This window comes from Lepisosteus platostomus, chromosome 5 (assembly GCF_059453375.1).
Source record: "Lepisosteus platostomus isolate fLepPlt1 chromosome 5, fLepPlt1.hap1, whole genome shotgun sequence".
Taxonomy (NCBI): Eukaryota; Metazoa; Chordata; class Actinopteri; order Semionotiformes; family Lepisosteidae; genus Lepisosteus; species Lepisosteus platostomus.
Window position 1 is genome coordinate 23,602,282 of NC_142615.1, and position 13,998 is coordinate 23,616,279.

The 13,998-nt window shown below is 41.5% G+C and overlaps 1 non-coding gene across 1 annotated transcript; it reads right to left on the reverse strand.

Moving 5' to 3' along the window:
• Positions 1–8,716: 8,716 nt before the first annotated feature.
• Positions 8,717–8,790, reverse strand: trnat-agu (transfer RNA threonine (anticodon AGU)). Its single transcript has one exon. It is a non-coding gene; the product is annotated as a tRNA-Thr (tRNA).
• Positions 8,791–13,998: the final 5,208 nt, after the last annotated feature.

Here is a 13,998-nt window from a genome sequence, read left to right on the forward strand (position 1 = left end):
CATATCCTTATGGCAGTTTTTAAAGGGTAACCCACACTCCTGTAACAACACAATATCAGCATTTACCTTCCTCACAAATGATAGGATATTCCTTGCCCTTAACTTGGAGCGAATGCTTCTCACATTTAGTGACACAATATTAAGAGCCATACTTAAGTAGGACCAGGGGAGACTAAAAGCTCTGGCTACTTTCATTCAGTAGGTGACACCTACTATAAAGCCCCCCCCCTCCTTTTGCTTTAATTGTCTCCATAGGATATTTCTCCACCTGCCCTCCTTGAGTCTCTGGTTCTAAAGCTTGGTCAGTAAGATCACATATATTGGAGACATCTAAACCCATGGGAGAACCTACCTGAGGACTCGGAAAATGATCTTCCCTCACTCTACTGCTTGGAGTTAAATCATTTTCTAAATCCAATGTCTCTTTTAGACTGCACCCTCTGTTCTGTACATTTCATTTGAGCACTTTCAGTCTCCACAGGTGGCAGGCTATTGGAAGAGATGCTACCAATCAATTCAGATTCCACCTCACTTTTTGCAACATCATCATTCTCTTTTACCTCCCCCTCATCCCCTTCACTCCATTCTGAACCCTCGCTCTCTTTTTCACCACTTTCTTCAACATCAACCACATCCAGTTCCTGATCCATAACCACTGCTCCAGCCCTAAAAGCCTCTTCAAACTCTTCCTGTTTTTGCATTGGTCTTCCCAGTTTTGTTTTATTTGCAAAGGAATTTGGACAGTCTTTAAACACATGACCTTCACACTCACAGAGATTACATTTCCTCACGCTTGTATATTCAGTATATGCATGTCCAATTTCCTTGCACATACCACACACCACCTTTGTACAGGCATCCACAAAGTAACCCAGCTCCCCACATCTCCTGCACGGTTTTGGCTGCCCTTGGCAGAACACAAGGCCTCTATTTTCACCTAATCCAATCAAAGGAATGTGTTTAAATCCACCATAACCATTTTTTGTCTTCATGCAATGAAACAGGTACTCTCCATGCACAGTTCCAGATGCCATTATCATCTAAGACTTTCTGAAGCTCACCTTTCACTAAACAATACTTAGACAACCATGTCACAACATCTTCCTTCATCACCATCTCATTAAACATGCGAACAATCACAGTCCTATTAATTAATAATAATTGCTTACACTTATATAGCGCTTTTCTGGACACTCCACTCAAAGCGCTTTACAGGTAATGGGGACTCCCCTCCACCACCACCAGTGTGCAGCATCCACCTGGATGATGTGATGGCAGCCATACTGCGCCAGAACGCTCACCACACATCAGCTTTCAGTGGGGAGGAGAGCAGAGTAATGTAGCCAATTCATAGAGGTGGATTATTAGGAGGCCGTGATTGGTAAGGGCTAATGGGAAATTTGGCCAGGACGCCGGGGTTACACCCCTACTCTTTTCGAGAAACGCCCTGGGATTTTTAATGATCACAGCGAGTCAGGACCTCGGTTTTAAGTCTCATCCGAAGGACGGCGCCTGTTTACAGTATAGTTTCCCCGTCACTATACTGGGGCATTAGGACCCACACAGACCACAGGGTGAGCACCCCCTGCTGGCCCCACTAACACCTCTTCCAGCAGCAACCTTGGTTTTTCCCAGGAGGTCTCCCATCCAGGTACTGACCAGGCTCACACCACATTAGAAAGATCCATCAGCTTCTGCCATTCAAACATTCTAATCAGGCCCACATCTTTTTTTCCTCCTCTATTTTCATCCAGAATTCTTCCAGTAACTTCACCGATTGAAACTAATGTCAAAACCAATTCCCTTCAGCAAAGTGATTAAGCATTTGACATCATTTGACTTTCTGTAACACCTTCCTTGAAAAGTCCAACCATGAAATATCACCCGAGTGAGCCGAAACCTCACCACCCTTATACACCAAACGTGCGCAAAAGTAACAGCACATGCCAACTCTACAGGCCGCCATGGCCGTTACAAATGTGTCAAAAGCAAACTAAACCTAAACCGAAACCTCATCTGTGCACCAAACCCACCAAAACCCTATTCCCTTAATCTTACACTTATACAAAAACTCCACTCTCGACTTCTGGGTTCAACCCTTTACATCTCGAACACTGGTTAGAGACTCAGTGTGTCCCAGGCTCAGGGGTTATATAGGACAGGACTCGGCGAGCTGCAGGTGAAACTCGTTGTTCTGCGCTCCCCGTGCGGAATGCGTGTCTCCTCCCTTCAGACTCATCAAACCGCCTTCATACTCTACAGCGGGAAAAAAAAAACTCCCTTTACTGTCTTCATACAGTACATCCCTCTTAAATCCCAGAAACACAGAAACTCCGGGGCGTTTCTATGAGTCAGTACTGGGTTTCTCTGTTCGAGGTTACAAGCAAAAACAATAAAAGTGCTGAAAGCAGGAAGTTATTTCTGCTCGTAGGCATAAACATGTAAAAATTAATTTTCTGATTCCTCAAACCTAATAAAATCCATGTAAGTCTCCTTTTCGTCCCCAGTGCATATAACTGAATATAAACCAGTCAAGTTCAGCTACTTTTCTGATGTATATGAATACACCAGTTCTGGCGCAGCTGTTACAACAAAGATACTTAAGAACTTTTTTTTCATACGAGCTCTTGATGTTTTTAAATTGAATATTTTTTTCATTTCGGTAAATCACACGAAACACCAGCAACACTCATTGTAAGCATCTGACCAATCACATTCCTGAATTTTAAACCCATTTAGTATTTATTTTTAACTTGTTTTATTTATTTTTTTAAAATTTTACACACCTGTTTTAAGCATTCTTGCCATTTTTAGCATATTGTAAGTGGATTTTTTCAAACATTTTATTTTTTAAATCATATCAACCCATTGTAACTTCCCATTGATAATTCCTGAGCTTTATAACTGTGTATTATTTCTTTTTACCTTGTTTTATTTTTTTTATTATTTTACAGAGCTTTTTAATATATTGTGAGCATTTTAGTGTCATTTTAAAATAGCACTATCAATGCTTCTGACTTTTAAACCTGTATTTATTCTGACATTATTCTCTCCACCTGCAGATGAGGGAGGTATTTGATTTTAAATTTGTTGATTTGGGGGGAAAATGTACATTCATTTCCTTGTATGTATCATCAGTGGGAAACTTTTTTTGGATGAATTGCATTTTTGGATGAATTGCAATCTTTACTTCAAGGCCTTCATGCTGATATAGAAATGACGGGAGATTTAAATGACACATTTGATAAATCAGACAGGAACAGCATAACATCTAAAATGGCAGAACCCTCTAAAGTACTGAAAAAATTCCGGCACATTCATAATAAATACAATTTATTTAATTTAAAGCATAAAATTTGCTTTAAAAAGAAAACCACAATTTGTACGATATCATATTTCAATATCGACATTCAGATGGAGGATTTGAATATCATTGAAGAGTATATCGATTTTGGGACAATGTTTGCATCTGAATAATCCTTCCTCCTGGAAAGAAGGAAAAAAAAGTTTTGAGTCTCAGTCTTCAGGATCCCCCCCAAAAAACGTGCAAATTTGTTTCCGATGTATTTTGGATAAAGATATAACTCTCATAGAAGATACATTTTATCAGTTGAATGCAGTCGATACTTTCGACTTTTTATATGATGATAGGACCTACATTTAGGGCTCAGTACTGATAACACTGCTGCTATTGATGGAGTAGAAATATCTGGCAGTTTTTTTTTCTGAGGCAAGAAGTCCTAGAACACCTCCTATAAAAATGTTAAGATTCAGAGCAAGAAATATTTTTCCACCTCACCTAATGCTATTGCATTAACGAGGCTGAAGTTGGCTTCTTATTCGCCAGCTGCTGCTTTGCGTTTTTCGTTTCATATTAAATGCTGCTGCTGTGATGTTATGTCGTCTTTCGCCTGTAGATGGCTCTCTACAGTCATTTTTTAAAATACTTATCCGGATGTATTACTGTATATTTCCTCAGTAAAGGGGAATATGTAAGTAGAGACTGTCCAAATTGCATTTTTGTATGAAACACATTTCAGAAACACAACTCACAATAAAACAAACTGGCATGTTATACCACGAGTAAATAAGACAAAGGCAAAACGTAAATTCACTGGCACTTTCTGCATATTTTCCAAGACCTTGCCTTCTGTTCATAAAAAGACTCAAACTCTTGCATTTTACAAGAAATTTTAATATAGCAGTTTTAAATGGGACATTTAGAACATGGTATATGAGACTATATGGTTAACTGAGGATGAGCAGAGGGTGATCGAACCTACCTCCTGGTTATAAAAATGTCTAAAAATTCTGACACAGATGTGTGAGAGACAATGGAAAAGACTATCAAAATCCTGAACTTCAGGACATTGTACTGTACCGTTTTTTAAATACAACCCTCTGAACATGGCATGAGAGAATACATTGTCAAATGGTAAATGCAATGTTTGCTATATTTCTAGGGCCCTCCCTCCTGATTTTAAAATCGTCTCATATTTCTGACATCAAGGTGTGAGACACAATATAACAGACTGTCAAAATCCTGAACTTCAGGACATTTTATGATACCATTTTAAAAATATGACCCTCTGAGCATGGCATGTGAGAAAATGGCATGTAAGAATGCATTGGGAAAAGATGAATGCAATTTCTGCTGAATTGCTATGGCCCTCCCTCCTGATTACAAGCTCGTCTCACAGGTCTGACACTGAGGTGTGAGACACAATGTAACAGACACTATTAAATTGTGAAGTGATTATACTGTTACATTTTTTTTTAATATTGACCCTCTGGCATGTGAGGACTAAAAATAGCACACATTCTGCGAATTTGCTTTGTCCCTCCTTCCTCGTTACCAAAACATCTTAGTATACCGACACTAAGGTAAATGTCTCTAAATCCAGAAGTTAAGTTGTCAAAGTATATCGGAGTCAACCGATACTGATCAGGTTCTGCTGATGCTGAGCCCGCAGCCTTCACCATAAGGTCCAATTCCCCAAGCCTGCTGACCTTATATGTCCATCCCTTTGCAGTATAGAATGAAAAAAATTCCAATAGATATCGGCCACTGTTGGCGATTTTCCTTTAAGATGGAGTGTATCACTTTCACTGAGACCGAGAAGTGTTAAGCTGTACATGAGTCTTTGTGGTTCGGTTATTAACCAAAAGAGTGGTGGTTTGAGACCTCCCTGGGACGCTATGAGCCTTTTAATGAACACACCCTCTTCACTTCATTTCTCCATGGCCGGTCTTGTACCGCAATCAAATACAGAGCCCGTAGGGGGCAGTAAGACCGCATATATAGCTCACTGTGTATATAATGAAGAAGCGGAGGTTAGTTTCTCATCTGCACGTTGCAGAGCCTTACGCAACTCATACCAACAGTTGGGGTTTGATCCCTGCACGGGCTATTAGTTGAAAGACCATTGTAAATGACGTGTAACAGATTTATCCAGCTGGCTTTTATGTTTCATACTAAATTGCTATCTTGAAACCAAAATAATTAGAAATATGGAACACAACCGTTGTTCCCCATGAAGGAAAGCTGTTTTACACTGACGTCACTCCTTTTTATTTAATCCAGATTTTAAAAACAACTCCGACCTATCAAAGGAAAATGTTACACAAAAGTTGGAAAGCACACTCTGAATCCATCTGTATATTTGATTTCCGCAATCCGTTCAAGGCTGCCTATGTTAATCGTAAGTGTATAGATGAAACATTTAATATATTGTTCAGTTTAAATCAAAATGCTTTACTACTACAAGAGAGAAGTATAGTATGGAGGATGCGACAAATGTGTGATTTCTTGGAAGAAAACTACTTTTCTTTGCGTTCGAAATTAATTCGAAACAATTGACACACAAACCCTTTGTCTTTTTTAAAGAGATTATATCTTTAAACAGACAAATGTATAAAATGTGTTTTTTTTACCTAGAGATTTTGGACAGGGGCGATGTATTACTAGTAGAGGCTGCTGACTAACACTGTACTGTCTGGAGATCAGCTCCATTTGCAATAAAAAAACGTGCGTAACAAAGCTGGAGAGCAGCTGAACTTGTGCTCAGTAGTCAGTATGGTGCTGAGGGTTCAATACTGTCGTTGTTGTATTAGCACGAGCTGCACAGGCTCTGAATCAGACCATTTCAATTAGTCTGATCAGTGCAGGACAAGTTAATGTAGAATTATTGCTTTGTCTGTCTCTTGTTTGTATATAAATGGATGTCTCTGATAACTTAATGTTAGTTTTTATTTTAGTTTTACGATGTAGGTCATGCGTTGATATATGACATGTCTCATACCTGATGCAGCTCATGTTCCATAGGAGAGAAGAGATTCCTCCTGTTTCTCGTACAACCATATCAGAACAGAAGCCCATGTCACCCAGCTCTGATTCAAGATCGAGTTGCATCTTCAACATTTTGTTTTTGTTTCTGATCATAATTTTCTTTAGTTATGATCAATATTGAACTTTTTCTAAGTAAAACAAAACTAATCAAACATGCAGGCAGATTTTTAAAAAGTATTAGGAGTTGATAGGGCGCTCCTTCGGAATAGTCGTCAGAAAATGTGAGAAAAGGAAAGTTACGTAAACTCTCACACACAGCATTAAAGACTGGAATCTGATCATAAAAAAAACTAGCTGTCTCCCCGTCGGTAATCAAACCCCGGTTTCCCGCGTGACAGGCTGGGACACAAACAACCTTACTAACTAGGAGCGCTTGCTAGCTATTAGGAGGCATTTACTCTTAAATATGTTACTGTTTTGGGTTTCGACTTTAATTTTCCCGATACCAGTTTTTTACAAAAGTAAAGGCACATGGCACATGTGTGGCACATCACGTCCGAGTTTAGTGACAACTACCTCAGAGATTGTAAGCTGGGTAGTTTCAGATCAGATCACTTTTTTTATCAAAGGTTCAAGCAAACCCGAATACTTTTGCAAGAGACATTTCAGAATCCCAGTCAAATCCAGTAAGATTGCTGGATCCTTTGAATTCGACTGAACTATAGCACAGATCTGCAGTCCACCATTAGAATACTGTGGGTGTGTTGTATAAGCCATACCGCCCAAAATAGTTCTAAAACAGGAGAAGCATCCTCGTTTAGGAATGTGGTATAAAGTGAAATGGTCTGGGAAGAGTCCTACGTTTGAACAGTTCAAAATAGACGTAAAGGGGTATTTACGGACTCTTTCGAAATGTAAGAACGAGCTGTGCGGACCTTATCTTTATTTACCTTGTGTAATCGTTTTTCATAAAGTGTAATTGTATTATAGCATGTGCCCCTGACGATTTTCTTGATACGTTATATGTGCTCTTGTTTGTATTGTATGTAGTTTTGTTGTTCAAATAAAACGTAAAAGACACAACTTTCCGGATGCGGCTGCTGTAAAAATAAAATGACATCAAGGGTGCTGTACGCAGAGGTCTGAAACCTGCTCCACAGAAGATCTTTATCCAGAGGTGTTAAAGAAGTCGAGATCTCGCCATGAGAGGGGAAGCATCTCAGAAAAAGCAGGTGCAGTCGGTTCCACGGTCATAACGCCACTAATTCGGGCGACAAGAGCAAAACCCACCTGGCTTCCTCCGGGCAAGTAATGAGACAAAGAGACAGTGTATAGCGGGTAGCGTGGCCGAGCGGTCTAAGGCGCTGGATTAACACTCCAGTCTCTTCGGGGGTGTGGGTTCAAATCCTACCGCTGCCAGGTGCTTCTGTCGAGACCCCCTTTCAGCTGGCTTCAGACGAAGGGAACTGCTTTTTGGCAGTCTCTCGAGAAACTAAGCAAAGTGTTTAAAGATACTTTCTCAGCTTGACATCAAGGCACAAAACAAAAACCTTCTTGCGTCCTCTCAACCCAAAAGCGCTTTGCCACTTTTTGAGTTATGCAGGGAACGACGTCTGCCCAGATCACTTTTGTGTCAATGCAAATCGTAGTGTGCCCTGCGTTTTAATTTTGGCTGTGCTGGCGTGCTGCTTCTGTCTGTGAAACTTGAATGTTCTGCTTCTTCACACCAAATCGTCGGCGGGGGTTGAACTTGTTAAATCTTTGCGCATAGCGCTCCTTTGGAAGTACTTTGTCCAAGTTCAAAAGCAATCGTGGGATTTACTTCATGCGTGCAAAAAGCATGCCTCGCACGACAGATTTAAATGGGGAATGGAGCCTGCTTCTTGCTGTTTTTCCTGTGGTTGCAGTTACAAAGTTGATCGTGCTTTCACATTCTGTTAACAGTATTCACTGGCTGAGCTTTATCAGTTGGTTCGTAAAGGAATCTCTGCTTCGGTTCCAGAAAAGTCATCTGTAGTGTGTTTTTTTCCGTGCCCATGGCAGTCTTTTAAAGCTGGTAGTAATGGCGGCGAAGTTAATTTTTTATCCTCTTTAAAAGAATAAGGACGGGCTGGGGCGAGCTCCATTTACCACTCTTTCAGCTAACCGCCGAACTCGCGAACTGATTACACTGCAGAGCCACAGGCGCCTCGCTTTTCTCCATTCTCTGGGTTAGGGTGAAAAAAAAACTTTGCTGGTATTAGCTGGCCTGCTGGGAGTACCTCTTCTTCACTGATAAACAAGATTTGTGTTTCATCTTTCGCAAGCTGTATAGATTTCTTTCAAAACAAGTTGTTCCAGAAAGGAAACGAACACTTGCATTCACCTGAATTAAAAGGCATGGGATTTGCCCATAAGGATAAATTCTGTACAGTAAGACAGGAAGAAAGGCACCGCTGGGAATCGGACCCAGGATCTCCTGTTTACTAGACAGGCGCTTTAGCCAACTAAGCCACGGCGCCGGCAAAGTGCTGTCCTTTGACAGCCACTTGAACACGTCTCAACTGCTCTGAGACATCTGCGTTCGGTGTGCACCGAGCCTGCTCGCCTTGCAAGTTGCCTCATTTACATGCGATAGTTCCACCACTAAGAGAAAGGATGAGAAATGGCTTTTATCTGTAACTTTTCATGTCAGAGGATCTCAGTCTGCTTTCCCTGTACAAGAGGATGTCCAACTCATGTAGCTAAAGACGTAGACGACAGTGCTCCACTGAAATCTTGATCTCACAACCCTCGGCATGACTCCGCTGTGTTCTGCTTTAGACAAAGGGGGGAAAAGACTTCTTTCATCACACGTTTTGCACTGTTTACGGTGTTTGCAGTGCTCTTTCTTAAATGAAAACCAGGAATCGGCACCATATGAGGTGAGACTAGATAATATTGGAACAAGTAGCCTCGCCATTCCATGCGTGACGTGAGCAAAGTGTAATTCCTGTCTTTATAGTGTGCTTGTTAGAGACATAGCTGGCACCCAGAGCGCTTTAAATCCGGGAGTCAGCAGCCCAAGACAAGAGAGTTTCCTTCGTCTATGTTTTTTGCGTGAAGGGGGAAACCATGCGTGTGCTGCAAACGATCTTAGTATCGAAGTGCCGTCCCACATAACCGATCCGAACAATCTGCTTTACAGAGGAGCACTGCCGGAGCTTATCGTTGGCAAACTGAAGACCAGGCTGACCTCTTCTGTGACTCTTGAACACTGAGTCTCAAGGTTGTGAATTCAAGCTCCACGCTGGCGGGAAATTCCATAGGTAATGATCACATTTTCTTGCATGCTAATCAAAAGAAATATTAAGAAACTTTTCCCGATACCAGTTTTTTACAATAGTAAAGGCACACGGCACATGTGTGCCACATCACGTCCGAGTTTAGTGACAACTACCTCAGAGATTGTAAGCTGGGTAGTTTCAGATCAGATCACTTTTTTTATCAAAGGTTCAAGCAAACCCGAATACTTTTGCAAGAGACATTTCAGAATCCCAGTCAAATCCAGTACGATTGCTGGATCCTTCGAATTCGACTGAACTATAGCACAGATCTGCAGTCCACCATTAGAATACTGTGGGTGTGTTGTATAAGCCATACCGCCCAAAATAGTTCTAAAACAGGAGATGCATCCTCGTTTAGGAATGTGGTATAAAGTGAAATGTAGTTCAGGTGGGTAGCTGCGTCAGCATGCGTAGGCTGCAAAGGAACAAGTAATAGGTTTATTTCATGCTGAAAAAAAGAAGAAAGAGAACACAACGTTTCGGCCGTGGAGCCTTCTTCAGGTGTGAGAGAGACAGGGCAGTAGGCAAAGGTAAAATAGCGGGAGAACAAAGGTTGGGAGGGAGGAGGAGTGAGAGGCGGGAGCAGGGGACAGAAAGAGAGGCCAATCAAGAGGTGTGAAGTCAGAATGGGTGCAGAGAGGTGTGAAATGAAACTTCCAATGAATGGAGAAAATTTAAAAGAACAGTAGTCTGTCGTTAAGGGAAGGGAGAATGTGTGATCCTAGCTGCAGAATAATTTTAGTTTCGGTGGTCTTTCTGATGTATGAGTTCAGAAAACCGTCTTTGAGAGCACAGACGGAGAGATTAGAGTGGTCGTGGCCGTCAGAGGTGAAATGAGAAACAATGGGCTTGGAGAGATCTTTAATCTTCACAGCCCTGATGTGTTCTCTGAAGCGGTCTCCGAGTCTCCTTCCTGTTTCTCCAATGTAGATGGCTGGACATTTACTGCAAGATATACAGTAAATAAGGTTGCTGGAGGTACAAGATGCTGTCTGGGTGATCCGGAATTGTCCTGAGGGGCCTTGAATGAGTGTGGTTGTGTGTACTTGCAGGTGATACAGCGAGCTCTTTTGCAAGGGAAAGTGCCTGGTGTGGATGGTTGTTGAGGGCGGTCAAGGGAGCTGTGAACAAGGAGGTGACGCAGATTAGGTGGTCGGCGATATGAGATGATAGGGCGATCAGAAAAGAGGGTCCCAATGGAGGGATCATCCTGTAGGATGGAAAAGTTCTGGTTAATGGTCCTGGGGATAGGAAGTGTGTTAGGGTGGTAAGGAAGCACAAAAGGAATGTGGTTGTTACGGCGGGAGTTCCTGATCGGGTTGATGGTCTGGGGGGTGTTTTTGGCTTGGGCAAGGGCCCTGTCAATCACACTGCTGGGATATCCTCTGTTGATAAAAAATGAGTACATTTCGAGGGCTTGGTTCTCGAAGTCGATGTCGTCGCTGCATAGTCGTCGTAACCTAAGGAACTGTGAAAAAGGAAGAGAGTTTTTAGTGTGGTTGGGGTGAAATGAGCTGTACAGGAGGTAGCTGTGTGAATCCATGGGTTTGTAATAAACTGAGGTGGACAGTCGGGGGTAGTTGATAGACAAGTGGATGTCTAGAAACGGAAGAGTGGTGGAAGATATGTTAACCGTATATTTGAGGGACGGGTGGAAGTTGGTGAAATGGTGCAGGAAGAACTCAAGCTGATCGTTGGAGCATGTGGCGGCACCGACGCAGTCATCAATATATCGTTTGTAGAGGTCAGGGACATAGCCAGTGTAGGAGGCGAAGAAGCGTTCTTCTACCCAGCCGACAAAAATGTTGGCATAGCTGGGTCCCATTCTGGTGCCCATGGCAACTCCACTGACCTGTTGGTAAAAAAGATTATTGAAAGAGAATGCGTTCAGTGTGAGGACCAATTCTGCAAGGCGTACCAGGGCGTGGGTGGGTGGATCAAGCACTGTGCGTTTGTCCAGCGTGTCCAGCGTCTTTAAAATGCATTTGGTTTGAAGGCGTTCTGTGCTTCCATTGCGAAGATATGGACAAAAGAATATTCAATTGTGGTCAAAAAAACGTCATAAAAACGACAAAGTGAAGGCTGAGAAAGCATTCACAATGTATTTTATACACAAAGCATGTGTTTTTGTAAGAGATTTCGCGAAAGCGCTACAGGCGTGCCAAAATCGTTTAAGAACTTCAAGCTAACTTTACCCCGGTAGCATTGGTCAGTGCGGTCAGGTCGGGACTAAAACGATAGTAAGGTGCTGGTTCAAGCATATCTAGGCCCGCCTTTCTCACTGTTCCATCGTGAACATCATCTAGAGAAAAAGTGGCATGTACTGTTTAATACATTATTGACCTTATTGATATTTTGTGGGAATACAAATGCTTTGCATGTATCGAATTACAGCACGTAACAACTGACTACCTGAGTCGATATCATTGGCAATTTCCAATATCAACATCAGAAACTTCAAGAAAAATAAGATTCCATATCTTGGAATGTAGGGCGGGAGAATTCATTTATACTCCTGTTGCATCTTGAGCTAAACTTTTTTTTTTAAATATGACGCAGATTTGCTCAAGATACTTGTAATCGCCTTAAAGAGAGTTTTCATGAAGACGTACATCGGCTAGCTCTCCACTGTTAATTGACAGAACTTTTGAAGAAACTGTTCTCATATAAGCAACATACAAATTACACATCTTAATGAACATGAAGGGAAATCCGGGTTGTGAATAACATAAAACTGTCACTTCACATAATTGAGTTCTTGAGGCTGGCACCTAAGACTGCTCAGCCATCCTGACAAGCAGTGGAGGATGCCTGTTGCTTTGTCAAAGGATTATTAACTACTACTGACAGTTCTTTTATTATTATTACAGAGATTTCTACAATGCAAGGCAACTGACGATTTAGATAAAGGTATGTTGTGGTAAGTAAACCAGGCACGGATAGGGTTTGAACCCGTACTCTTCGGTTTATGAGACCAACGTCTTACCACTTAGCCACCATGCCCCCGGTTTTTTTTTCCCAATCAAGGCTAATACATTTTGAAAATAAAAAAAATCTTTGTGCACAAATTGCAATGGCAGGAGGAGTAAAACAAATATGATTATGATGTACAGTAATTGTCCACTTGGTGAAATATTCACTTTTTTGGCCCTCTGAATATAGCTCTTCTGTGAAGCTGGCTTCAGACTCTGCTTATAGCGCCCGTTAAATAAAACAGATATTTTATTTTTACAGGAAGACGCATTCTGAAATGAATCTCTGCAGTTTTAGAAAAGTTTTGAATGGCGTATTTTATACAGCGCACAAACAGTATTCTAATTGCAGACTGCAGATCTGTGCAGCAATCGTACTACATTTCACTGTGATTCTGAAATACTTCTAGCAAACATATTCAGGTTTCCTTGAACTTTTAATAAAAAACGACTTTGCTTTCAATCTCTGATGTCACTGTAAACTCGGACGTGATGTTCCGCAGATGTGCAGTGTGCCTTCTTTCTTATTCAAGTTTACTGGATTTTTTAAATGAAAATACAAACTGGACAGTTTCAGACACGTGAAGACTCATAAATGTCACTACAAATGACAAATTTGTAGTGTAAATCCACCAGGCTGATTTACGTGTCTGACAATCTCTCTCCTCCCTCTTCTGCAGTGAGCACTATTTTTTCATTTTCTTCCCTTGTAGTTTCCTTGCTTTTTACTGTCCCTTTCCCCCACGGAGAGACGGGAAACATGCCGAAATCGTTTTCACCCTGTGTTTGTGCAACGTCAGTGTGTGAAGGAAAAATATTTTATGCAGCTTCAGTGGCACAATTGCTCCGCGCGTGGTACTTATACAGCAGTGCACAGCGGAGTCATGCTGAGGTCGTGAGTTCAAGCCTCACCTGGAGCAGTGTGGCCTGTCCTTAGCTACTGAAAGCAACTGTCCACTTTAGATACTGCTACTTATAGGTCGTCCTTAACACCTTATCTAACGGGATTGTAGCCTGTTAGGTATCTGCTGGAGATCTGGTCTAAATTAACATCTAAGGAACAGGTAAAGGTTTATTCCACGTCACACCCGAAGAAGGTTCCACGTTGTGTTTCCTTCTCCTTTCAGCATGGAATAAACCTATACTTTTTCCTTTGCAGCTGACGCAGGTCACTACTTAAATGCCCATCAGCTGTGGACCCCCAGCTGATCTCTACACAGATAGATGAGAGATATCTTCTTAGACGAGAGGTCTACTGGGACTAAGGGAGCACGATGGGGTACCGAAGACTTGAAAAAGCTCTCGCATTAGATTCTGTTTTTGTTGTTTCCCAGATTTGTTTTTAATGTTCTTTTTGTTTTGAAGTTGTTCCTTTAAGTATTTTTTTATTTTATTTTCTGTAGTCGTTAGACTACTGCAGTGATTTACCTAG